This window comes from Rousettus aegyptiacus, unplaced genomic scaffold (genome assembly GCF_014176215.1).
Source record: "Rousettus aegyptiacus isolate mRouAeg1 unplaced genomic scaffold, mRouAeg1.p scaffold_m13_p_16, whole genome shotgun sequence".
In the NCBI taxonomy this organism is placed as follows: domain Eukaryota; kingdom Metazoa; phylum Chordata; class Mammalia; order Chiroptera; family Pteropodidae; genus Rousettus; species Rousettus aegyptiacus.
Window position 1 is genome coordinate 14,436,454 of NW_023416291.1, and position 25,354 is coordinate 14,461,807.

Consider the following 25,354-nt stretch of genomic DNA (forward strand, 5'->3'; position numbering starts at 1 on the left):
GAATCATAGAACTTTATGACCAGAAGATGCCTTGCGAATCACTTGGTTTAGCCGCGGCATTTCACAGATGAAGAGATGGAGGGAATATTAGATGATGCTCCTAGCTAAGATCTGACTAGTGAGTCTGCTCTTCCGGAAAAGTAAGGCTTAAACATAGGATAATATGACGATGCATTGGTGCACTTTAATGGATGTAAGCAAACCAATTTTGTAAACAAGAACTTAGAAGCATTCGATACACCAGCAAGGAATTGAGCACTTTTAAATATAGTGTGTGAAAAATTCAGCATAAGTTTGATATTATTCTACCAGCTTCTGGAAGATTCTTTTAAATGTGAATAAAAGGTAGCTATGGGGCCTAGAAAGAAACCTTTAAAAATGAATGACAAATTTACGAAATTCTCAACATAAACTCTATGTTGAATATGTAAATACTGTTTATTAAACAATTGGAATCCCTTAAAAAAAAAAAAGTAAGGAAAAGGAGGTGTTACATTTTCTGAGCAGAAACATCGCAGACATTTCAAAATAAAACGTCCATCCCTTCAAGAAAAGAGTGCTTATGAAATCCGACTTCCGATCCATTCCAGTGTTAGCCAGTCGTTCACTTAGCCTTGGCCAATCGTCTTACAAAAAGTCTTTCAGCAGGGTTCATAGTTACCTTGGAAAGATATCAATGTATCAGTGCAAATCTATTACCCTGAAAGCACAAAGCGTGAGTCACGCAGCCCAGCGCCCTGACAGCAGGTCAGCGGGGCGCTGGAGGATGAACGCCCCTTCCAGCAGCACCTTCTGAAACCTCGCCCTCCTTCTCCATTGCACCCAGCATCCCCCATCTGAGAGAGAATGGGGAACGTGGAATTTCGGGAAATGTTCAGGACAAAAAAAAAAAAATGATACCCACTAATTAATTTCTCAAAACAATAGAGGAACTATAATGGATAAACCACAATACGCACACTTGTCCCGGGATCTGAAGCACAGCTGGTTCAGCAAGCGTCCTTTCGGTAGACAGCCCCGGTGAATGGCCGAACAAGTTAGTGTGGGGTTTCAGTCTGATAGAGGAGCTGCACCATGGCACTTGTGTAGTCTGAGAGCCTCCCGGCCAAGGCTCCTTTGGTACCCGTCTTGTCCCCAAAGCGCACAGCGGACTGGCTGCTGTATAGTTTCTACTAAAGATGTCCTAAACAACGGACAACCAGCATCCCGGGAATTGCTTAATTTCTAAAGGTCATGCCTCCAGAAATTTGCACTCCAGGAGGTTCAGGCTCCGTTTGTGCCCGGTTATTTGTTGTTTCAGAGAAAGGTTAGGTTGCTGACTGCCCTTTCACACATCCCACTCCTCAGAGACTTTGCTTCCTGGTAGGGTGTCCACGGGACGCTTCGTTGGGACTTGGCCGGAATGTAAGTGTTTTTGTTGAGCAGCGTTTCTGTCTGAGTGTCAGCGTAGTCACATCCGGGGGGGAGAAGATGCAGTCTCAGTGAGGCTATCTCATTCATCAACACATCAACTTTTTGAACCATTTCTTTCTTCACTTTATAGCTAGGAAAACTGAGGCATGGCCCAGGCAAGAAATTGCTCAAGGCCACGTAATTAGACTGCTTTCTCTTGGAGCTCTCCACGTGTTAATTTGATGGCTAGTATTCTCCTTCAGCCCTAGCGATCTCCATACACCGATCAGGCAGAAGCCTGAGGAACATATAGGCCAAGAGACTCTGGCTTGGTCTTACAAGGGAGGAGTAAACCCAGATGCCCCGGGCCTCTCCCCAGGAAGTGTCGCTTCCAGTTCCCTGATAGATGAAGATGAACTCCCACGGAGATATCAATTGTTACATTATTGAAGAGTGCGAAGTAATCTCTAAAAGTAACAAAAGTGTGGAACAGCAGATACACCGAATTCCCTGTGCACCCTCGAGGTAGCCCTGTGCTGCTGCTTCTGCTTTGCCCACCACCCCGCCCCCCGGCCCCCACTTCTCCTCCCTCCTCTGCCCTGTCTGTGCCCCAGGAACTGACCTCCAATTACTGCATCACCCAAGCTCCCTGGCTGGCTTGAGGTGCAGATGGGTTCAGCCAACAGGAACTACCTTAGGGCAGGAAAGAGCAGCGGGAGGGGAGGGGGCGGAGAGAGGTTCTCTTTCCTCCCTCCTGCTTCCATGCCTGGTCCCCGGCTATGACTCCGCCCTTCCAAGAACGCGGCTTCCCAGCACAGCTCAGACTTCTTGGACTCAGGATACACGACTTCCTCCCCTTGTTCCTTCAGCCGTAGAGGTGGCCATGGCCTTCTACCGTCGTGGGTTTCTGGGTGCCTCGTCAGCCCTTATTTGCTCCCATAACTTCACCCACACCTTTATAAGTAAGTAGTCCGTTCGTAAAGCTCTTCGTTTAAATCATCTGAGGTGAATTCTGTTCACTGCCTGAACCCAGACTGATCCAACCTCTTTCCATTCATTCACCAGATATTTAATGAACACTGCTCCCTGCCAGACACTGAGGAAAACCCTGGGAATGCGATGGGAGCAAATAGAGATCTTACCCTTGACCCCGCCGACTAAAGAACTCCAGGTCTGACTTCAATTAACCCTTCTCTGTTATTTCCCATAAAACTAAAATAAATTTTTTTTTTAACCTTTAAAGTACAGAAATGCTCCAGGCCAAGCAAGAACTCTGAGAACTGGGAATAAGACTGTGTGAAAGGTAATCATAGGCCCCAGCCTAACACTAGACACATAATTAGTAGACACTAAGGACTGAATTGTGTCTGCCCCAAATTTATATGTCAAAGCTCTAACCCCCAGCGTGATAGTATTTGGAGGTAGCGCCTTTGGGAAGTAATTAGGTTTATGTGAATTCAGGAGGGTGGATCCCGCATGATGGGACACACAAACCTAGATGGTATAACCTGCAACACACCTAGGCTATGTGGTATACCACTGTCCTATCTGCAGCATGCAGCCCACCATTGACTGAAGTGTTATGCAATGCATGACTGTCTGTTTATCTATCATCCATCTATCTATCTATCTATCTATCTATCTATCTATCTATCATCTATCATCTACCTTCTATCTATATCTGAGGAAAGGCCATCTGAGGACACAGCGAGATGTCAACCATCTGCAGGCCAGGAAGCGAGTCCTCCCCAGAACTTGACCATGATGGCACCCTGATTTCCAAATTCTAGCTTCCAGAACTGTAGGGAAATAAATTTCTGTTGTTTAAACCACCCAGTCTATTGCATTTTGTTATGGCAGCCCCAGTTAACTAATATAGTAGAGGATTTAAAAAAAAAAAAAAAAAGATCAGAATCAGTTACCCAAAAAAGTCTTGGTCCCCTAAAATCAAGGACCATCTCAGCGCCATGCTCTGAACAAACACGAGGCGATCTAAGCAAAACTGCCGAGCGAGCAGTGATTTCCTCCAGGACCCGTTTCTTGCGTCTCCTCTGTCCTTTCTCCCAACCCCACTGGCAACACATTTGGGGCCCGTTTGCACTCTCAGCAGCACCCAGAAATAGCCACTGTGCTGCCCACCAAACCCAGCTTTTCCGGACGGGTGGGGCCCACAGTTTTTCTTCATTCAAAATCTAACTGTTCCTTTCCCCGCCTCATTTCCCAGGACTGCGTCGAGCTTGCATTCCCCCAAAATGACAGTCAATGGATGGGATCATCGAACCCTGTCTCTTTCTTTTTTTTCTCTTTTATTGTCCACACTATTTAAACATATTGCTAGAGTTCAATTTTTTTAATTTAAAATTAAAAAGGTTAAAGACGATAAGTATATTAGCCATTCTATGCCAATGTCTTCAGCAGTACAAAAAGCTTGTTTTCAAGTTTTTTTTTCCCCATAGAAATATGTATAAAGCAGACAGAAAGTACAAGCTATCACAGAATAAATATAGCCATCTTTCTGGAATTCTCCTTTCATGCAAACATTTATTGGGGGAAAGTTAAGTAATTTAACTTTAAAATAATTTAAAACAAACTTTTATGAAGATCGGTTTGGATGTATCGTGGACCTTGGTTTTTCTCCTAGAAAACAGGGGTAATAATAGCATTGCTCTTATCCTCTGAGATTGGCCCGGGATTTAAATGAATCCTGTTTACGAAGCCCTAAGCACAGCGTCTGCTCCTGACGGCATGAACTACACCCTGAAGTCTAAACTTTGAGTGAATTTCAAGTCAAAATGCAAGATCTCAAAGAAACTTTGTCCAGAAACCTCTTCCGGCTCCATCGCTAGATTCCCAGAGGACGGCTTTTCATTTTCTTTGGCTACTAGAGGAAAGGTTTGAATATATTACCTCTGCTTTCTGGATTCCTCATGCTTGATCCCAAAGCAGCGACTTTAATAGCAGGAATTTTAGGCCTTGTGGCATTCATTCAGTTATAAATTTCACTTATAAAACATTTATTGAGGTTTTCATGATTTGATTTGTTTTAAACCAACCTATTCTCCCTCCTCCGCTCCCATTGTTGTGCCTGAAACAAAATAAATGACCCAGTATTATTCGGCATTCATCTGACATAAATCATAACCTGCATTGCATTACTTACAAGTCTACATTACAGTCCTATGGAAGAGTAGAGTTCCGAATGAGGATTACCTTTCCCCTTTTAACACTTCTTTGCCTAAATTCATAGGCAAGCAAAATTTTTTTAAAAAATCACAAGCAAAATTTATTTTCTAAACCCAAATTTTCTCTGAATTCATAAGAGAATTTTTATACCAAAAAAAAAAAAAAAAGCCTCAAACAAAACAAAGCCCACATATACAAATTTTGATAATGTTTAACCAAGCCTTAGGTTGGAACCTTACCCTTGAAAGGACTAAAGTCACAAGCAAGTCTTGATATGCTTTGAATGAATGAATGCTTTTAAGTACACGTTGTTTTAAGTACCCATGTCACTCTGTCACTCACTGTGTTGGAGGGCAGCATGCAATTCACCGCAAAGTACACTCCACTCCACACATAATAACATTTCATGAATGGTGATGGCTAACATCGCCCTGTATCACCTGTGCTTTGGGTATGCAGTGGGGAAAAAAGAATCGTGGTCTCTATTGTCATGGAACAAATATCATGACGTCATGATTTTTTTTATATAAAAATCTCTGCTGGTAACCCCTTAGACTTTCTCCAGTATTTTTCTTTAAAAGTTAATCAAACAAAATAATTAAACATATTACTAACATTGGAGAAAATGATAAACATGATAGCATCTCTTGTTTCAGATGCTTTGGTCAAAGATCTTGTATCCGATCGAAAGCTCTTTAAGGACGTAAATCACCTAAATTCTCCTTTTATTTATAACTGAGTAGCTTCTTTAAATGGACGACGGCGGCTGGGACGGGGCTGGGTTGAGCACCGTTACGCAGGACAGTGAGGGCTCCTTCTAATTTGTAGACCCGTTGTTTTCCCATCTTTCAAGAGAAGCGGGAAAGCTAAATTTCACTGAGAAATCTCCAAGTAGTGGGACGTATATACCAAACAAGATACATCTGTAGGTCAGATCTGTGGATCACTAGTTTGCAATCTCCCCTCCATGTATTCATAACTCTCAATAAATCACTGTAACTCATACATTGTTCTTCTCTTATATACACTGGACCAAAAAATAAATAAGGCCCTCAAATAAATACCATTGTGTGTCACAAATTTATAGGCTCTTAATTTTGGAAACGGGTTAGCACTTTAGTCTGACTTTTCATTTGATCATCCCTGGTAATGAGGCAGACTCTAATTGGACAGAACTTCTTGTGAGATAATGCTTTCTTAGGGTCAGTCAAAATCTATCACTTGCTTTCACACCTCTTGGGATGGCTATTATCAAACAAACAGAAAATAACAAGTGTCAGTGAGGATGTGGAGAAATTGGAACTCCTGTGCGTTGCTGGTGTGAATGTAACACAGTGCCGCACTGCGGAAAACAGTGTGCCAGTTCCTCGAATAATTAACTATGGAATTAGCATATGATCCAGCAATCCCACTTCTGGCTATACACCCAAAACAAGTGAAAGCGGTGACTCCAACAGATATTCGTACACCCATGTTCATAGCAGCACTCTTCACAGTGGCCCAAAAGTGGAAACAACCCAAAGGCCCATTGATGATTGAATGGTGCTGTACACAAACAATGAGGTGTTACTCGGCATTAAAAAGGAAGGAGATTCTGACACGTGCTACAGCATGGATGAACCTTAAAGACATTACGCTAAGTGAAATAAGCCAGACACAAAAAGACAATCGTGTATGACTGCACGAGGTACCTGGACTAGTCAGATTCCTGGAGACGGAAAACAGAAGGTGAGTGCCGGGATCTGTGGGGAGGAGGGAGTTACGGTTTAATGAGTGCAGCATTTCGGTTGGGGAAGGTGCAGAAGTTCTGGAGATGGGTGGCGGTGATGGCTGCACAGCACTGGGAATGTATTTAACGCCACTGAACTGTACACTTAAAATTGGCGAAGAGGGTAAATTTTATGTCACGTTTATTTTATGACATTAAAAAATATGAGAAGGAATCCAGCATTTCCACTCTCTGCTCTTTCTTCTGCCCTCTGAAATCATACCCCATAGGTTTGCTTTTTTTCCATGACTATCTGCCAAATGTTGGCAGAGAGGAGGCCTTTTTGCATCTTTGCCGCTCTCCTCTGAGACCTTCCACTCCCTCTAGGACCTGCACTCAGGCCAGGAACATAGCGTTTGTGCAAAGGGGAGGAGGAAGATTACCTCCCCTGCTCTAAACACAGACTTCTAGGAGGAGGCTGCTCCCTATTACATGACTCAAGTGTTTTAGGTTTTATCTCATTTTTCTGTGTGTGTTACCAGCGTCGTTGTGTGGCTCACTTGTTTGCAAATGATAGATAACTTCGAAGGATAGAAGTAGCGAACAGGAGACATCCAGAACTGTTATTCCTTGATCGGACGTCTTCAAAGCCAATCTATAGGCAATACTTCAATTTCCTTCTGAATTCTGGAACTGCAGCATGACTAGATCTAAATTCCTACTGAAATTACCCTGCAGTTGAAAAAGGACCCCAGAGGGAACTGTCTGGTTCATCGCGGACTTTCTGTCTGTCACGAAAGAGAAAAGAAACAGAAAGACGCTGAAACAAAACTTCTTTTTTTTCTCTACACCTTGCTTCCACCTTTCCTGACATTTTTACCACTGAAAGGTAAACGTAGTCTTATAAGCTTAAAAGTTATATTTCCAATAAGAGCTCCTCCTACCCTTAGATATCAATAAAGCCCCTCGTCCTCCTTCCCCATGAAGCCCTCCCTCCCTAACCCTAAAATACAGGGACCCTTTTATATTATTTCCAATTCGGTATTTGCCCAAATGAAGAGAATGTGATAAAAAGCGACTTCCCAAAGAAGCTCTGACAAAATCTGTGAGCCCTTTTAACCTCACACACTTTAAGGCATCCCAATATACTTCCTTCTAAGAAGAGAGGCGGAAAAAAAAGGCTTCCTTGCTCAGCCAGCTAGCTTTGCAAAGGACCTTGAAAGGTCTGGGGGATGCTGGGAGTTCCCAGCTTGCCAGCTCAGGCTCCGGTTCCACTAGGTCATGTTAAATATGAGCGTGCACACCAGAGAAGGGAGATGACCTCAATTGTCTCAACAGGATGTAGGACAGCAAAGGGGCGCTGCAGCCAGCGGCCCAGGCCTTCGCTATTAAGAGGTTTAAATATCACTGGTATTAGTAAATGAGCAGCTACAAGCAGTGCCGTAAACTTTATGAGTTCACAACACAGTGTGACAAATCCTTCTTGAAATATTGGTTGTGGCTGAGGGATTCCCAACGGTGCTGGGTATAGGTACAAGGCAGACGAGCCAGCCAGGAAGGTCATTTGTCTCTCAGCCAAAGTCCATCCATGGTCAGGAGCATTATTACTTATCATTACTAACTATAATGATAACAATACGTGTTTTTATGGCATTTGAATGTCGCAAAGTGCTTCAGCATCGCTCTAAGTTATTTTACCCCACCGTGGAGCAAGGAGGTCAGACAGACAACGTGGAGTTTAGACGCAGCAGAGGCCGATCTCAAGGCTCGAGCGGAACTTGGTAGCTCATGAGGAGTCATTTGTTTATGTTTCTGAAAAATTCAAAAGTCAACGGAAAACCCTTACTTGAAATGACCAGAAATGTTCAAAATTCCCATTGTGGACTTCAACAAAGTATCGAAAATTCTGAGCACTGTCTTTTTGCTTTGCTCCCCCTTTTCCTGTTAGCCACCCACTCCCCAACTGCAGACTCCAACCCAGGACCCGGGGAGTCTCCCTGCCTGCGGCGCCTCGCCCACCTCTCTGGTCTCACACTGTGTGGCCCCACAGTGGGCCCCTCTTCCAGCAAGCCCGGCCCTTTCCTGCTCCAGGGCCTCGGGCTGCGTTGTGACTTCCGTGGGCCCGTTCTTCCATTAAAAACGAAATTCTATTTCATGACTGCATCTGTATAACGATGAATAATTGAATGTTCCATATTGAAATATTTTCCCTGATCGAAAAGTTCATTTTCCTTTCTGATTTTAAAGGACATTAAAACGGTTTCGTGGGCCCCTAACCGTGTCATGGCCCTGTATCCATCGGGCGTCATAGAGATGTTGTGCCTGTCAAGACCTTTTGCACCTACTGCTCCCTTTGCTCGAAGTGCTCTTGCCCCAGACAGTCACGCAACATGTAACATCCCTGAATTCGTGTTTCTGCAGAAATGGCACGTTTTCGGAGAGGCTTCGTCTAGGCATCTTGTCTAAGACAAGCCCTATACCTCAGTTTCACCTCTCATCTCTATCCCTCAGCCCAGCTCGTCTTTTCTCGTGAGCATCTGACGTTGTATTAGTTATTTATTCTCGCTGTACTTGTTTGTGGTCTGTTACTTCCCCTGGAATGTCCGTTCTGCGACACCAATGTCCTCTGTCCCCTGAGCTCTGCACGGTGCCAGGAACACGGTCGATGCTCACAAATGTTTGTTCTGTGTTCGGTGAATTTGCACCTGGAATGTTTTTTTCTGTGTTCCAAACCCTTTCGGTAAAGAAAATGAAAAGAGAGCACGAAGGAAGAAGAAAAATGCTTCCTTGCTCAAATATCCCACCTTGCGTAGGATCTTGGAAAGGCCGAGATGTGCCGGAAGCCCCCAGCGATTCCATCCAGGTTCCTGCTCTGGGTTCTTCTTCATTTTTTACATTTTCTAATGTTTGTGCGCACCACCTTTGTCTGTAATTATACAGGGTACTGAGACTGAGGCTAGGCATCCCTCATGCCTTCTTTTTTTAAAAAAATCTATTGTATTGAGGTAAGAATATTTAACATGAGATCTACCCTCTTAACAACTTTGAAAGCGTAAAAATACGGTATCGTTAACCACAAGCACAGTTCGTACCCGGATCTCTGGAACTAATTCATCTTCCTGAGCTGAAACTTCACGCCCGTTGCTTAGCCGCTCCCTGTTTCTCCCCTCCCTTCCCCACAGCACCTGGCCACCACTTTCCACAATTTCAGTCTCTAAATTTTCCTATTTTAAATATCTCAGGTAAGTAGAGTCATCATATTTGTCCTTCCGTGACCGGCTTATTTCACTCAGCATAATATCCTCGAGGTTTATCCACATTGTCACCTATTACAGAATTTCCTTCATTTTTAAAGGCTGAGTAATAGTCTGTCGTACATATATACCATATTTTCTTCATTCGTCTGTTGATGGACATTTATGTAAGTTGTTTCTACATCTTGGCTTCGTGAATAATGCCGTAATGTACATGGGAGTGCTAATGTCTCTTCCAGATCCCGATCTAACTTTGGGGGCTAAATACCCAGAAGTGAGATTGGTGGATCATATGGTAGTTTTATTTTTAATTTTTTGAGGAAACTTCTTACTGTTTTCCACAGAGGCTGCATCCTTTTACATTCCCGCTGACAGTGTGTAAGGGCTTCAATTTCTCCACATCCTTACTAACTCTTGTTTCTTTTTTAAATTTTTTGAAATAATAGCCATGCTAACAGGTATAAAGTAATATTTCATTGTTGCTTTGATTTACTTTTCTGCGATAATTAATGACATTGAAAATCATTTACATACCTGTTGGCCATTTGTATATCTTCTTTGGAGAAATGTCTGTTTAAATCTCTAGCTTATTTTTTAGTTGATTCATTACTTTTTTTTTTTTTTTTTTTTTTGCTTTAGAGTTGTAATAGTTCTTTATGTATTTTGGACGTTATCTCCTTACCTGACAGCTGGCAAATATCTTCTCCCATTCTATCAGTTACCTTTTCACTCTGTTGCTTGTTTCCTTTGCTCTGAGCGCTCTGGAAGTCATTGCTGAATCAAAAGCTAAGGAATAGGGAGAAGAGAAAGATACAGAAGAGTCTTTAACAATGTAAAGAGCTTATGCTTCAACATCGAATTGCGTAAAATTAATGAGGGCGGCTTCAACAGAATGCGGAGCCTCCACTGAGGGACGTTGTCAGAGAGCATGCGAGAACCATTTTAGTGCACCATAGAGAGAGCTTATAGAGACAGCCGGCATCTAGACTCGGGCCGCTGCAATAGCACGTGTGACTCTTTTGGTTGCGACACTTTCTCTTTAAAGAGAAAGAGACTTTGTGGCTCTTTGGAAAGACGGGGACAGGCTTGCTGCAGGCCCCTCTGGGCGCCAGCGCTCCACAGGCTCCACTGGGCTGTCTCGCTCTGTTGCCTGAGAGCCCCTCCTGCTGCTGGGGTGGTTGTCGTCACAGCCTCCACATTGGAGCAAAATAGAGGCACAGCTCTAACCGCTTTGTCCCCTCAGACCCGGCATAGGAAGAGGGTCTCTTTCCCAGAAGTATCTGTTACTGTATTTCACTGGCTCTTCTTATTTGGTGATTCACTTACCTTTGGCCCAGTGACAGTACCTCGGAAAAGTGTGATGATGCGTTGTCTGTGGCCTGGGTCACCTCTCAGAATGACTCATGGTGTGGGGGAAGGCAGTGGAGTACCCCCAGCCACAGGGAACAAGGATGAGTAGAGTGGGGTTCCCCTGACCACAGTTACAGGAAGTAGGGTGTGTGGATGCTGAATGGCCAAAAAACAAATGTCCACTACTCTTGGCTCCAGAAAGAAAGTGTAATGGATTGGTTTGGCATAAAAGGCCTGGACTTGAACTAAGAGGTTGCAGGGAAGTATGCTCAGTATTGAATTCCCTAAGGATAATGAGAAGAGATCATTAGCAAATGTGGTGGAAAATTAGATTCTCTTCCTCACAATTCTTGTGTCCCGTTATAAAAAAAAATTTTATGATCTAAGGAATGAAGGTGAGGTTCATTTTATTGAAATATTATTTAAAAAGAAAAAGAGGCATTAATTTTGTTGTCACCTAGCTTCAGCCTTGAGTCATGGATGTGGGTGTGAGTGGGGGAGAGAATTACCTTTCTTCGTGGAAGAGAGGGAAGCTGCCCCCTAGGGAAGCTGCTGTGTGGGAGGAGTGGGCGGTTTTTCCACCGCTGCCTCTGACTGGATTATCTTAAGTAAGTCATTTCTGTGCCTCATGGAAGCTGGGTAAATGCCAGTTGACTTTCTGCCTGCGCTTACATATTAGACAAAACATCTTGGTAGACATCTTATTTTATTACATCTTATTTTATTTAGTACAGAGAGGAGACAAATGTTTCCCCAGTCTTCCTGGTATGCAGAGCCCACTCACAAGAACAAACTTAACTTCCTCTGGGCTCTGGTGTTGGGGTCAGAAGGGAGAGAATGTCCATGTCCCTGAGAAGTCCATCAAATCATAGCCTACAGAAGACTGAGAGGCGTGCTCACCTTTCTGCCTGCTCTAAGGCGGGATGAGACCAGATCAGACAGGTGCACGCTGCTACATTCTTTGCTTCAATGCTATAAATGGCTGCTTCCCTTGAGTAATAAGTTCCACTGAGCCAGAATTGGAGTAGTTTGCTTCTTCAGAGGAAAAAGAAAAAACCTGAAACAAAATAAATAAAATACTTCACTCAAATCAGATTTCAACTATCCCATTTCATTGCCATCTGATTTTTTTCTAATGACAAAGCTGTATACTTTCTGTTCCAAACTTGAAATAACATTGTAAAAGCAACAAAAATTAAAATTCAATAAGTGTGTTCTTTTGGGTGGTGGGAAACAGGGTACCAGGTTAGAAGTTGTACTTTTAGCTGAAAAACAAAAAAAAAAAAACCCTTCGAAATGACACTGACGAGTCGTTTTGTTTTGACCAAATAAAATGTCACAGGATATCTTGCTTCTTATGCCTCCTTCCTTCACTTAAAAGAGAGAGAGAACATGCATCTTTAATTAATTGACTGGATTTATACACTAAATACTGGATTTCCTCCTGCTTAGTAGGAAAATGGTGTTCAGAATTTTAGACATGAACTTATAGTCTGATATCATGACTTGAGCATCTGTTATTAAGCTCTGTGTGCCTTCTCTGAGGCAAACCTTTCTTGTCTTTTACTTTTTTTCACTCCCTGTCCCCAAACCCGAATTCACCTCACCCTCAACATCGACCTAAAGGAACCTGAGGAGTTGAAGTGATGGCTTCAAACTTAGAAGCAACGAGATGTAAAATCTTGAGACCATTCTGGATATTTCAGCTCACATCCATCCTTCCCTCCCCTCTTGAATGAATCAACGCAATAATGAGTGATATTCCATCCTAGATGCTAATATTCAACTTCCTTCATTCTGATATCCGTCTAATGCAGCCCTAGACGTAATTCCCCAGCAACTCTCTCTTCCCACATCCATTAGCACTATTACCTTTTAGCCACGGCATTCTTCTACTGTCTGCCTTTTGCCAATGAGAACCCCTCCATCCTTTCTCGCATTTTAAATCGGGTCCCCTATTTCATCAATTTAACTGAAACCTGGATTTCTGTCCTGATACAATTCTCAGATGAACCTTCTCTGATGGAGGCCACTCTTCTTGCTCAAGGGCTGAGAAGAGGGATCCCCTGAACCCCGCTAACTGCAGGCGACAGTTCCACCACCTCTTCTGAGGTCTACCACTCACATATGCCAGCCTCTCTCCATCCTTTCTGTCACATTTCTCAGCTTGCAAACCTCCATCTTCCTCAGTGACTTCAGATCTGGGCTCCATACGCTGTCAGCATCCACTGGGAGTCTGATATTCACCTAGCAGTATCATACATAACCCTTCAATTTCTTGACATTTTAGGTTGGATCAGGTAGGAGATAGCCCTGGGCTCTCAGCTCCTCGGTCCTCCATGGCCCCGGCGAGGGCACCGAGTTTACTAACAGAGGCCTCCTCCAGCCCGGCCAGGAAAGTGTGTGTCGCTCACCAGTTTGGGAAGCCCTACTCGTCGTGGTCCCAAGGAGGAGGCGGCAGGCAGAATGCTGGGCCTGAAACTAGAAGTTTGGGTTTCAGTTCACTGCCTGCCACGTGGCTTTGGCAAGTCACGTCACTTCTCAGAACTCTAAAAGCGAAAAACAATCACACCTATTTTCTAGACTGACTGTGAGGAAACTTGAAGGAAATTACGCGCATGCAAACACTTTGTCTATTAAAAATACACTACGAACGTTAAATCTTTTGGTTGCCTCTATCACATAACATTCAAGACAGACGGCAAGGAGCAGGTTGAAAAGGTAGAGCGCAGAGGGACACTCCGGGGCAAAGGTGGAGAGGTGAGGCTTGAACAGGGAAAGGGACCATCTTCCCCGGGAGAAGAGGGAGAAAGGAGAGGGAAACACACTGAGCTGGGGACGGTCGAATGGGGGCCTGTTTAGACCGAACCGGTTTGAACTTCTCAGGAAGGTTAAAAATTGTTCAAACTTATGTGGCACTGGGAGCTGAAGGCTCCTGGAGAAGGTTCGGAATAACTTTCTTCTATTAACACCAGTGTGGTGGTGGGTGGCAGGGGAGGCGGTGGGGCTGTTTGTGAGGTGACCAATGCGGGAGACCTCCACGACCGGCCAGTCACAGGGGGCCGAGTGCGGGAGGAAAAGCCATGCCTAAATATGATCACTGTCTTTCTTTCATTTCCCCATCTTTCTCATGCCTCTTTCCTCCCTGCCCCCACCCCAGAACTGAGCCTTACACAGCCAGTTTAAAAACATTAGTCTTATTACTTGTATTTATTGAATTCAGTATTACTTTAAAAGCTTGGAAGTTGAATATTTTGTCTTCCTTTCTCCCTCAAAAAGAAAAGAAATTAATAGTGAAAGTGTTTTCATTTTCATGTAGCCAATAATGACTTTTTTTTTTTAGTAGATCCCTTATTACTTAGAAGAGAAAAAAATTCCCCACTCTCAGACTCTTCCTATAATGCTTGAAATATGTGGCATTAATGGCTCTTCTTCAATATTCATTTACTACACAGTGTGTCATTTTCAGTTTTTGTTTCCTGTGCAACTCTCTTTCTGGAAGGCCCGAATCTCTCTTTTGAGCATCTTTCTCCTGCTGATGCTAAGGGCATACGATGGTTATATCCTCCTAAAGGTTACCTGCCTCATAGTCTGTCCTGTAGCCAGTGCTATCCTATGAAGAGAATTCAGTTCGACTATTGTCAAGCCCTACCACTCCAACTCTTGGTACACTTTGAGTGGTTCTAAGTATTCTCGTAAACATTGGATTTCCTTAAATGATTGCTTTGGTCCTCGTGCTATAATTTAATTTGTCCCTATTCTCATGACCATGCCCTCACTATTTACCTATGAATACCCTCACACAAGCACACATTTTTGCATGCTTTCTGGAACAATCAGGGCTACATCTCTATCTTCGGCCTACAAGCGAAGGATTAACCATCTGTGATTTTCCTGTTTATTGAAGTCTGAGCCAAGAGATCATTTCTGAAGTTGGGTTTTCTTATGTGGCTTTGCTGTTTGAAGTTAATTTATGATGTGCCCAGTTAACTCGTTATCTCCTTACCAGCTCACCGTGCTTTAATTTTGTGTGGAGGCAAGGTAATAGTATATAAGTATAGCATGGTCTTAGACTTTCAAATGCTTTATTTATCTCCTTTCCTGTGGCTTTAAATATCATCACGTCAATAAGCCACTATGTAGCATTACTGTTCAATATGCAAATATGGCTTCACCCATCTGGACATTTTTAATGGCCATAGATTTCATTGAGTTACTGGGCTATCTGTTCAATTCCATATTAACACAGGAAAAAGTTCAAGACATTAATTATATAGAGTTTTACAATAGCCAAGCTCAGATATTTGGATAAGTCTAATCCATGATACTCTATCAATTTGTATTCCATAGGAATCTCATGGGATATCAGAATGAACGATTATTAAAAAGTTAGACTAAGGTTTTCTCTTTGCAGTGGATTCAGTCTACCACACTTTTAAAAACTTTCTCCTCAGAATTTGAAGATTCATAAATAAATTGATAACAACTTTATGCTACCACCTTTCTCCATCATTATTTGTTGCAACCTTCTAACCTCCGAGGGACTCTCCTGCTTTTGTAGAGCACTCAGAATTTCTATTTGCTATCTTCCTCCACATCCCAAGTCCTGCTATCAGCCTGGGTGACTTCACTGACCACTGAACACCCTACCTCATAGCTCCTTAATCCTTTGCAGGCCAGTGACCCTGGTCTCTGTCTCCCCAAACCTCTACCAAGACCAGACCCTAAAATTGGTTATCATCAAGAATCACCCCAGCTCTGAAACTCCACCGTTCTCTTCCTGGACCACGACCTCCTAGCCGTTTATCCCTCTCCTCTTACTCTGTTCCCAACAAGGCTCATTTTTATGGTTTTCTTCACTAATTCTACTTCCTTTATTTTTTAATATGCCCGTAGCTTAAGCTCAATTCTCTTTTCCTCTTGCTCTACGTTCTTTCAGGGACCTCATCTACTCCACCGGCTTCCAGGACCGTCTATGTGTTTACGACTCTCTTGTTTCTTTTCTACAAACTTTACCACTCTTCCAAGAATCAGGAAAAAAAAAAAACATTTCTAGTTCCTTAATAATCAAAATAAATAATGTTTATAGAGGCGTTACTATGGAATATTCTGTGCTTTAAATGCTTAAGTGTGTTGACTCATTTATAACCCTATGAGGGAGAGTTAAATGCTATTACTACACGATCCAGCAATTCCACTTCTGAGTGTTTTGAAAACAAGGATGCAAATAAATTTTTTGTAGACAATACTCACAATAGCTAAGAGGTGGAAGCAAGAAAGTGTCACGGATGGATAAATGGCTAAAAAAAAATGGCTCATACATACTTAAAAAACAAAGAAATTGGCCAATAAATATATATAAATATGCTCAATATTACTAGTTATTAGAAAAATGCAAATCAAAACCACAATGAGATACCATCTCACACCTGTTAGAATGGCTATAATCAACAGGACAAGTAATAACAAATGTTGGAGAGGATGTGGAGAAATAGGAACCTTCATACACTGCTGGTGGGACTGCAAATTGGCACAGCCACTATGGAAAGCAGTATGGAGGGCCCTCAAAAAAACTAAGACTTGACCTACCATACGATCCAGCAATCCCTCTACTGGATATTTACCCTAAACACTTGAAAACTCATGTCCGAAAAGATATTTGCACGCAGATGTTCATAGCAGCGTTATTCACAGTGGCCAGGACGTGGCAGCAACTGAAGTGTCCTATGATAGACAATTGGATAAAGAAGCTGTGGTGCATATATACAATGGAATATTACTCAGCCACAAGAAGAGATGAAATACTGCTATTTGCAACGATATGGATGAACCTTGAAATAATCATACTAATAAGCGAAATGAGCCAGACAGAAAAAGTCGAAATTGTATGGTATCACTTATATGTGGGATATAAACCTAAAAGCAAGAAATGAACAGGACAAACAGAGACTTATGGACATGGACAATGGACTAGTGGTTACCAGAGGGTGGGGAGGGAGGGGAGAGGTGGGAGGTAGATGGGGGGAAGAAATGTAAATCATTTCTTCAACTAAAGTAAATAAATAAATAAATAAATAAACAGATAAATAAATAAATAAATTCTGACACATGATATGATGTGGATGAACCTCAAAGATACTGTGCTAAGTGAAATAAGGCAGACACAAAAGGACAAATATTATAGGATCCCACTTCTGTGAGGTACCTAGAGTAGCCAACGTCATAGAGACAGAATGTCGCCACCGGGTTGCCAGCGGTTTGGAAAAAAACGACATGGGAAGTTATCGTCCGGCAGGTACAGAGTTTCAGTCTGGGAAGATGGAACGTTCCGGAGAGGAAGCGGGTTGCGGTTGCACACGATGTCCGTGCGCTCTCGGCCTCTGGGCCGCGCACTGAAACACGGCGAAGGCGGCAAATGTTATGTGATGTTTATTCTCCGAAGTTAAAAATTAAAAACAAAACAAAACAAAACAAGAATACAGATTGTAAGCGAAAAAAAATGGTGTACATGGTTATGAAAGAATGTTGGTTGTAAAATACATCATTATTTTATATGCCATGAAGAAAAATAACAACGTCTCCTAAACAGTAGCACAATAATTTCTTATCACCTAGGGTTTTTATTTTATGTTTGTCAAAAGAGCTCTTTTAGATTTGCTTAGAGATACATAATTTTTATTATGTATCGCTCTTATGTATATGTTAATAACGGAACTTGATCACAATAAGGGTCTGTAGTTTCTAAATTACTTTTTAAAGTGAATCTTTGATACTCATGATTTTCCACACGAAGTCGTCTTCTGTGCCATCTTCAGCAGTGGACTTCTAGTGTATTTTACAAGAGGGTGCCACTATTGTCTCTGCATTTTCTTCCAAACCACTGACATCCATTCTGCAAGTTTTGATGCTGACACTTTATTGCTCTTACCAGAAAGTATCGATGGGAGGTTTTGACAACTACAAGGGCTCATATTTCTTCCTCAAAAGGTCTTTAAATGATTTGTTGACTGAAATGTCAAGGGCATGTCATTGTCCAGTCATGACACCAGAAATAACAATCACATTACCACCCTTTCCAACAAGCTTATCTTTAACTGTTAATACATAAGTCCCTGAAGTGCATCAAGAGCTAATACATTGGGTGGATTATGTGGGTTCACGAAGGACTGTTCCAGATAGCATTTAATCCTTTCTTCTTCTGTCTTTCCTTGTGTTCTGGGGGATCTCCTTTGGCCCAGGAGAAATCCTCTGTCCTTCGACTTTCTTCAAGAAGACTTCTTACATCTATGAATTCCTTTCCCCTAAAGGCTAAGCCTGTACTCAAGCAATGTATCCAATCCTATTAAAATGATATAATCTAAATAGTTATGATCACATGTACACATACAGAGGCTGAAACAACCGTGTTGTGACTGTAGCCTGATCAATAGCAGGTGAACTCCCGATTTTGGGGAAGTTAAAACAAATGTACATCTTAAAACTTCTGTTTCTAGGGACATGGAGTAGACTAGACATAATTTCCCCATTCCTCTTATTAAGTAAAACTAAGAATCCTGGACAATACAAACGAACACAACAACCTACCATAAGAGGATGCCTAAAGAAATTTCTTTAAGCGGAAAGACAAGAAAAGAGGAAACTTGGATCATCAGGAAGTAAGAAAGAGCATCATAAACAAAAGTATCGGTAAGCATCACAGGCTTTCCTTCTATTCTTGAGCTTTCTAAATTATGTCTGATGGTTGAAGCAAGAATTATAACACTCTGATGTGATTCCAAATGTATGTAAAGGAAATTTTAAGACAATTATAAACAGTGGAGTGTAAAAGGAGAGAAAGGGAGTTAAGGTTTTTATACTTCACTTGAACTTTGTAAAATGTAGACTGTGGTAAGTTATGTATACATAGTGCAGTACCAAGAGTAACCACTAAAACGTCTTTACAAAGAGATACACGCTAAACACTTCAGACCAATCAAGGTGAAATTCTAAAAACATGTGTAAGCAGTCCACAGGAAGACAAAAAAAAGAAAAGAGAAATAAAGAACAGAAAGAACAAATAGAAAAAAGGAAAATGCAGATCCATATATGTTTGTATGTTTGCATGTACATACCTACATAAACACATGCCCCAGCCCTGTCCACTGTGAGGGCCCAGAACAGTACCACCCCAATAATATAGGCACACCTGGATCCCAGAATACGGCTTCTGAACAATATTCTCCACTAACTAAATAATGCAAGAAATGGATTATAATCAACTGAATAAATGAATCCATTCTGATATAAACTCATGAGTAAATAAATCGAAAGTTTGATGAGGAATAGCAAATAGATATATTAATTACATAGTGAAAAATAATAACTTTAAAGTTGGAAAACTGGCAGATATCACTTTAGTCAAGTGTTCGAAGCAAGCATCATCAGTAATGGGATAAACCAAAATCGTGCACCACCTGATAAGATGCAGTAAGAACACAGACTCACTTCTTTGATTTTCCTGCCAAAGATGCATAACCTGAATCTAATCATGAGGAAACATTGGGCAAACCCAAGCTGAGGGACACATAACTCACATGCTAACAAATTTAAGTGACTGACCTGTGCTCTCACCAGGGACAAGGACGGGAAAAACAGGGAAAGACTGAGGAACTGTTCCAGACTGAAGGAGATGAAGGAGACCCTGCAGCTGAACCCAGCCAAGATCTGGGACAAGATTCTTCTGCTGGAAAATAAATAAATAAATAATGGGACATTTGGCAGAACTTGACTGAGGTTTGAGCGTGAGATGGTACAAACGTACGTGGCCAATTAATTGTCTAATTTTGTAGTTAACTTCTGCCTATGTGGGAGAATATTCCTGTCTGTAGAAAGTACAGACTAAAGACTTAGGGGGACACTAGGTCAGCAACTTACTTAAACGTGTTTAGTAGGATCTAGGGAGTCAAAGAGATTTGTTTCCCTTTGGTACTGTACTTACAGCTTTTCTGTATGTTTGTAATGTTTCAAAATTAAAAGAGAGAAAGTAAGGAAAAAATATACTGCGACCTGGTTAAACCCCAGGTATTTAAAATTTAGAATACCTGACAAACAATGATCGCCCTTCCAATCGGCACCTTTTCTGATTCTCAGTTCGGATTAGTGGCATTTTTTGCCTAAGCACCTACGAAAGCTGGAAACCTCGGGGTCACCCTTGACGTCTCCTCTCTTACCCCCACAGCTAGGCTTTATCCGTGCTGCCTCAGACATACTTCTCGACTGTACCCCATTGTCCCCACCCCTCCCGCCGCTGCCTTGGCCTCCTTCCTCGTCCCTGCCGTCGCCAGCCTGTCTTCCTGCACCCAGCCTCTCTCCTCTGCGGTGCTGCTGGCATTTATCTTACTAAAAGTGAATCTTTTTGTGTCCCCCCCCCCCCCCCCGCTTAAAGATATCGTTTGGCTTGTGAGGGTGGTTAGGATGAGAGAGTAGTTTCAAAGCGTTTCTTAGTCCTAACCAGCCCACAGTCGTCTCGTTGCTAATCTCTGGCCCGTCCTGAAGAACTACGGCATCTGCCCAACCTGCTCAACCTACCTCAGACCTACGTGCCCCTTCCTGAGCTTCTGTTTAATGTGCGTTGCCCCTACTGCCTAAAATGCCTCCTATGCCACCCTTAAAGCAGGGGACATAAGTCTGGAAGGCCCACAGACCGAATCTGGCCTGCAGAGTGTTTCGTCTGGCCGACGCGGGTTTCTGAAAGGGAGGATGTGTATCCTAAGGTGGCGTCTTCCCTCTGCGGCTCATTACGAAGCCGACCACATCTGGCAACTTCACGCTTTCGTTTGAGTGGGGGATCTTTCGACACTCATCTCTCCCCTGAAGTTTTTCATGGCTTCTCCCTCACTGAGGCTCCATTCAGGATCCCAAAGCAGCACTTATCATCGCGTTGTCTTGAAGTCTCTGCTGCGAGCTACTTAACTCTGAGCTTCTCAGCAGGAGCTGTGGCAGCAGCCTAGATTCTGCAGAGGTAAGTACGGGCATCCATCCACTGTAAAGCACCAGTCAGGGGCCAGAAGAGATCTGCTCCTCACCTGGCCCATTTCTGAGCTCTGCGGGGCTTCCGAACGAGTCACCCCAAGATGTGCCTCTGTGGTCTGCAGATTGTTTGGAGTTGCGGGCTCAAGAGAAACTTCTCCCCCTCCCTTAACTGCCTAGACGAACTTGAATTAGGGGCTCTTCCCAGAATAAGAGATTATCAGAGATAACCTCTTTTGACCTATCCATAGGGCAGGGCAAACTACTCATTACTAAACATGCACTCTCTCTGCAGTGATCTTCTGATGTCCCAAGGTGCCTTACCTTATCCCTTGCTCAGAATGTCATATACACCCATTCTCCCCTTCTTTCTCTGAACCTCTCATGCATGTGGGGTCTGTCTCGTGTATACAGGGTTCCCATACATATGTTTGTATTAAATGTGTGTGTGTGTGTGTGTTTTATCTTATGAGTCTATTTCATGTCTATTTGATCATTAGACCAGCCAAAAGAACCTTGAGGGTGGAAGAAAGCCCAACCCCCCCCCCTCCTGCCCCCCACACAAACACACACTTTCAATGGCATAATCTGGGTACTCATTTTCATCTGATCCAAGATGATACATCTTTCAGAGGAAAGTTCCATGGGAAAAGTACCCGGAAAGTTTCTTCATCTTCTTTGGAAAAACGGCGATCCTACAGGACGGGCCTAGACTGCATATTTTTCTGCTTATGCTTTTCGGTGGGCTGTGAAGCAGAATGCCGGCTTTTTCTTACCTTTAGTGCCGGCCGATTCCATTTCTGTTTCGGGCCTGCGGGCCTTTGGGCAGAGAGCAAGCAGAGAAGCACCGCCACTATGTATATATCTTATTCCAGCCAGCGGGGCAGCAGACATAGTTCTATTACAGTAATTTAAAAAATCTTTTGGTTGTGAGCGAACATTCAACTTTGGCTCGAAGAAAAATGAGCAAAAGAATGTGCATGATTCCAGCAATACTGTAGGAATGTTTGGGGTTTTTTTTGGGGGGGGGGGGGAGGGAGATTTTAATGCTATCTTTTCACTATACAAGCACCAGGAGCAGACAAACAGAAATAAAGAGACAATGAAAGAGCCCCCCCGGGGGGTGGGGGGAGGTCCCCTGAGTGCAGGCGTAGTTTTGTTTGCTCCCATCAGAAATTAGAACTCGCCAAAGCCACTTTCCGCGGGGATGGCAAGCAGATGCCAGACACATGTGGCTCCCTTTAAGAATGATCTACTGTGAGGTGTTCTCTGTGCTTTTGACAGTCCTCTCTGTGCGTCCAATCCCTGGAGGCCTTAGATTAAAGCCCGCCCCTCGACTTTCCTGCAGTGAGAAGAAGGGAGGGGGCCTGAGAGAGGGAGGGGAATGAGAGGGCGTGGCTTTTGTATTGATCAGGGAGCCCCGCTCAGTTCCTAAATCACATCCTTTGTCTGTCTACAGAGCAAACCACAAGTTTCTAGGTCAAATTCTGGGGTTCATCAAAGTTAGCAAACGTTATTTCTTCATTTTACCATTTTCTGTTGGATGGAGCTGATAGCAGTGAAAAGTTTCAATTTCTTAAAGTCTAGAAAAGGAGTTTTTCAAAATTCATTATATTATTAAGGATGGTGGTGGTAATATGTAGCTATATTTAAGATGTATAGACCTTTTGGTGACAAATGGGTTAACAGCTTAAAAATGTTGAGCTCAAATAAGTATAATAAACTTTGCTTCTCCATTTGGTTCTTTAAAAATACATGGCAATTTGAGATATAAATTCTAGATAGCTCTGCCTAGAAGCGCATAGCAGAACCCCTTTAACCTGGGAGCATGGCTGACCAGCCTGGCTTCCCTCATTTACATTCTACAGCCTCTGGTTCTGAGATGCCATCACATGTAAGATGACCATCATCTAAGAACTTTTCAAGGGGAAAAACACCCATTACGTTCAATGTGTATATCGAGTGTATGATAAATCCTGATTTTAGAAATGTTGTAAAGTGGCAGGGAAGAGGAGGAAGTGCATCTTAAAATTAGGGTAGGAAGATGAATACTTGGGGAGAATTCGTTGTTATCGGCATTTGTGCTAAGGATGTAGAAAGATCTCCTATAATCCTGTGATAGGAAGTACGGAAAGACTTCCCAAGGAGCAGGCAGTAGCCAGGACCAGGGTTTCCAGTGCTGGAGCTGTCCTCTCCGGCACGTGCTTCTATCCCGTCCCACTCTTAACTTCTGCTCTCCCATCATTTCAGCTTTGACTTTTCATGGTGCCAAATTTAGACTCGATTTGACTGTTTCCTTCTGTTCAGAGACTTATTTTTAAAGCATCCCAATTACGAAATTCATTAAGAGGGATCCGATTGGCTCACCTTGGGTTAGGTATTCCTTCTTTGTCCAATCAGATTTCACCATGGTGTTTGGGTCACCTAACAAAAATCTGGGCACATAGACTCACTTCATCCGGGTTTGGGTAGAGGTTGGGTCTCTAAATATGGGAAGGGAGATAACGATTGCCATCGCTTGAAAATCATAGGTGTGTAGGAACTTTTTCAGATATGTAGATTTTGGAGTTAAATAAAGGTGGTCATAAGCACCTTGGATTATATGGGAAAGTGACCAAAATAGTTACATCTACTGCTCAACTAACTTATGCCTGTTGTTTTAAGTTGTGAGGCTCCATCCTCTGGGCTATAAGCTAGATAGTCTGCCAAATAAAATGTCAGATAGTTAAAGATATAGGATCTTAGGGTATGTAATATACAATCTGTGTGACAGTTTTTACTTAAGATTTTAATTTAAGGCAGTACATACCAGTGAAATAAGGGTTTTCTTACATTGCTTGTGAAGGTGCCAATTGTCAGGATCTTTTTAGAAAGCAATGTGTGTATCGAGAACCTTAACGCGCCCATGATTTCATTTTGGATTTGGTTTGAAGCTTATTTGAGCTGGCTACACATGCAGTTGGTGCTCCATGGAAGCTTACTGAGAGATTAATTTCTATTTTATCTGCATTTAACATCATGTCCTTTCATGTTTTTCTGTTTAACTTGCCTTCCTATATATGACATATCAAGCTTAGGCTTGAATGAATAGAACAACATGTGTGAAAGCAGGCTACAGTGTGTGCGTGCAACTCGTGCACCTGAATATAGATTGCATGAAAGCAGAGCTTTGCGTTCGAGTTTGCCTGCGAACGCAGGTTTATAACGTGAGCTTCAGGATGTGATGACTGAAGGCAAACTTGAGGGAAGGGCACTGATGAGAGGTTAATGTTTTATTTTGTCGACTTTTGAGTGAAATTCCGTCCCAGAATGTTCTTAGTCTGGTTCAGCTCAACTTCATCGGCAGCCAGAATTCATCACCTTACCCAACGCACTAGAGGCCGGTCTCTTTACATCAACACTGGCTCTTTGTCAGCAGTCGGAGGGAAGGCTGTGTAGTATGGTATTTCTTTAATGTTGTAGGCTTAAGAACCCCTCCCCAGCCCCACTCCTATTTTATGCTATTCTACTTACACCAGGCTGTTCCCACGGAATTCTAATTTACAAAGACTTCTGAGAATAGGATCATATATTGGCCTTTCCAAGTCTAGTACAGCCAGAACTTTTTTTTTTTTTGCCTTTCCCAGTTTTATTGAGATATAATTGACATATAACATCATATTAATTTTAGATGTACATCATGATGACTTGATATATGTATATATTGCGAAATGATCACCACAGTACGTCTACTTCACATACAGTTACACACTTTTTTCCTTGTGATGAGCACGTTTAATATCTACTCTCTTCGAAGCTTTCAGATATACAGCGCAGTACCGTTAACTATAGTCACCGTGCTGTACCTTACATCCCCAGGACTTATTTGCCTTATAACAGGAAGTTTGTGCCTTTTGACCACCTGCACCCATTTCTCCCACCACCCACCCCTCTCCCTGTCGCAACCACCAATGACACATTCTTGTCGCACACATCAAGGTGTAGCACATTCCTTGCTAATTTTAGCACCTTTGATCCCAGGGAGGAGGGTGGAGATTAGCAAAGGCCAAGATTCTGCTTCCTCGCTGTAGACAAGCTCAGGTAGACCGCCATCTTCGCCTGTCATTTGTCAGGAACTAGACAAATCTACATGGAAATGTCCATACTTCGAGGGTACGCAGAAACATATACATGCAGGGCAATAGCACTTTTATGGGACGTGTTGAATTTAGACGTTTTTAACACAATGTGAAAATGCGTTGCTGGATAGAAGAACTCAGCATTTGACTGTGAAATTGCTTAAAATAACTTAAAAATTCAATATTGACTGAATGCATTTTTTTTTATTAGTTTTCCGAGATTCCAGTGAAATCTTTGACATTTGTCCTGAGAAGCGCCAGCTGCTTTTGGCAGGTTTGCATGATCTAAACCAAATCATCGTACACTAAATGCTACCGCAGACCTCGTGCCTTCCCTTCTT

The 25,354-nt window shown here is 42.6% G+C and overlaps 1 long non-coding RNA gene across 2 annotated transcripts; it reads right to left on the reverse strand.

The window, feature by feature from the left end:
• Nucleotides 1–446: 446 nt before the first annotated feature.
• LOC107520355 lies at nucleotides 447–13,380 on the reverse strand. 2 transcript variants are annotated; one of them, XR_001599302.2, is made up of 5 exons: nucleotides 13,302–13,380; nucleotides 11,788–11,944; nucleotides 10,220–10,323; nucleotides 4,300–4,477; nucleotides 447–661 (listed from the first exon to the last, which is right to left on the reverse strand). It is a non-coding gene; the product is annotated as an uncharacterized LOC107520355 (long non-coding RNA). The 2 variants fall into 2 exon arrangements; XR_001599301.2 differs by having other exon boundaries at nucleotides 11,788–13,333.
• Nucleotides 13,381–25,354: the final 11,974 nt, after the last annotated feature.